General features: G+C 55.6%; 2 non-coding genes across 2 annotated transcripts; both read right to left on the minus strand.

The window, feature by feature from the left end:
• Positions 1-199: 199 nt before the first annotated feature.
• LOC146143842 (5.8S ribosomal RNA) lies at positions 200-353 on the minus strand. The gene has a single exon (XR_014501270.1). It is a non-coding gene; the product is annotated as a 5.8S ribosomal RNA (ribosomal RNA).
• A 247-nt stretch (positions 354-600) lies between these two features.
• Positions 601-2,411, minus strand: LOC146143843 (small subunit ribosomal RNA). The gene has a single exon (XR_014500442.1). It is a non-coding gene; the product is annotated as a small subunit ribosomal RNA (ribosomal RNA).
• Between the last annotated feature and the right edge of the window lie 89 nt (positions 2,412-2,500).

Here is a 2,500-nt window from a genome sequence, read left to right on the forward strand (position 1 = left end):
CGCGCGCCGCCGCGCACCTCGATTCCCGCCCTTGAGCCGCCAGCCGTTGGCCTCTTCGAGGTCGACTCGCCGCCGCCGCGCGGGATTCTGGTCGCGATCGTCGCGCATCGTGCCGTGCTGTCTTGAGCGGGACGGGCGCTCGCGCGTCCGACGCCGCAGCAGCCGCGCGGAGAAATCCCCCCGCGGAACGTTTGCAACGCGACCCTGAGGCGGGCGCGGCCCCGGGATTGACCCGAGGCCGCAATTTGCGTTCAGAACGTCGATGCTCAATGTGTCCTGCAATTCACACTAATTCACGCAGCTAGCTGCGTCCTTCATCGACTCACGAGCCGAGTGATCCACCGCCAAGAGCCATCCACGATTGTTTCGCTCGCACAGTGCCTCGCACTATAGGGTGACAAAATAGACCGCGCCGAGCGGTCGGCCAGGCCGACGCTTGAAGCCGGAGCGCGCGGCACCGCGGCACTCGACGCGCAAACATTACCGGGTGACCGAATCGCCGGCCGGCGCGCCGCTCCTCGCGGGTCGGGCGCCGGGTAGCAAAGACTTTTTCTCTCGCTTGTCCGAGTTTCGCGTTCGCCGAAGCGTTTGCGAGACCGTTAATGATCCTTCCGCAGGTTCACCTACGGAAACCTTGTTACGACTTTTACTTCCTCTAAATGATCAAGTTAGATCGTCTTCTCGGACGCCGGCTCGACCGTTGCCGGCCGCGCCAGGTCCAATCGGAGGACCTCACTAAACCATTCAATCGGTAGTAGCGACGGGCGGTGTGTACAAAGGGCAGGGACGTAATCAACGCGAGCTAATGACTCGCGCTTACTGGGAATTCCTCGTTCAAGGGAAATAATTGCAATTCCCTATCCCTAGCACGACCGGGGTTCAGCGGGTTACCCAGACCTGTCGGCCAAGGCGAGCACATGCTGATCCGGTCAGTGTAGCGCGCGTGCGGCCCCGAACATCTAAGGGCATCACAGACCTGTTATTGCTCAATCTCGTGTGGCTAAACGCCACTAGTCCCTCTAAGAAGTTAGACGCCGACCGATTGGGTCGCGTAACTAGTTAGCAAGCCAGAGTCTCGTTCGTTATCGGAATTAACCAGACAAATCGCTCCACCAACTAAGAACGGCCATGCACCACCACCCACAGAATCAAGAAAGAGCTCTCAATCTGTCAATCCTCACTGTGTCCGGGCCGGGTGAGATTTCCCGTGTTGAGTCAAATTAAGCCGCAGGCTCCACTCCTGGTGGTGCCCTTCCGTCAATTCCTTTAAGTTTCAGCTTTGCAACCATACTTCCCCCGGAACCCAAAGACTTTGGTTTCCCGCAAGCTGCCGGAGAGGTCGTAAAACTAACGCCCCCCGATCGCTAGTTGGCATCGTTTATAGTCAGAACTAGGACGGTATCTGATCGTCTTCGAACCTCTGACTTTCGCTCTTGATTAAAGAAAACATTCTTGGCAAATGCTTTCGCAGTCGTTCGTCTTGCGCCGATCCAAGAATTTCACCTCTAACGGCACAGTACGAATGCCCCCGTCTGTCCCTCTTAATCATTACCTCGCGCTCCGAAAACCAACAAAATAGAACCGAGGTCCTATTCCATTATTCCATGCACCATTATTCAGGCGAATCGCCTGCTTTGAACACTCTAATTTTTTCAAAGTAAACGTTCCGGCCGCCGCCGACACTCAGTCAAGGGCACCGGCGGAGAACCGGAGGTGAGGCCAGGACGGCCAGTACACGCCTTGCGACGGACCGGCCGCCTGCGCCCAAAATCCAACTACGAGCTTTTTAACCGCAACAACTTAAATATACACTTTTGGAGCTGGAATTACCGCGGCTGCTGGCACCAGACTTGCCCTCCAATGGATACTCGTTAAAGGTTTTAAAGTGTACTCATTCCAATTACAGGGCCTCGTTTAGAGTCCTGTATTGTTATTTTTCGTCACTACCTCCCCGCGTCGGGAATGGGTAATTTGCGCGCCTGCTGCCTTCCTTGGATGTGGTAGCCGTTTCTCAGGCTCCCTCTCCGGAATCGAACCCTGATTCTCCGTTACCCGTAAGAACCTCGGTAGGCCAGTACCGTACCGACGAAAGTTGATAGGGCAGACACTTGAATGATCCGTCGCCGGTGCGAGACCGTGCGATCCGCAAAGTTATCCAGAGTCACCAAAGGTTGCGGGCCGAAGCCCGGTCGGTTTTTGGTCTGATAAAAGCACGCCTCCCGCGAGGTCGGCGCTTCACGCATGTATTAGCTCTAGCATTTCCACAGTTAACCACGTAAAACGTACGATCAAATGAACCATAACTGATTTAATGAGCCATTCGCAGTTTCACTGTACGAGAGCTCGTACTTAGACTTGCATGGCTTAATCTTTGAGACAAGCATATGACTACTGGCAGGATCAACCAGGTAGCTACTTTAGCGTAGCCCCGAAAGGCCGACGAAGGAGGCGCCGCTGATGCGGCGCCGTCGCTCGGTCGATGCGAAACCCGAAGGCTTCT

Source organism: Ascidiella aspersa, chromosome 5 (assembly GCF_963924565.1).
Source record: "Ascidiella aspersa chromosome 5, kaAscAspe10.2, whole genome shotgun sequence".
Taxonomy (NCBI): Eukaryota; Metazoa; Chordata; class Ascidiacea; order Phlebobranchia; family Ascidiidae; genus Ascidiella; species Ascidiella aspersa.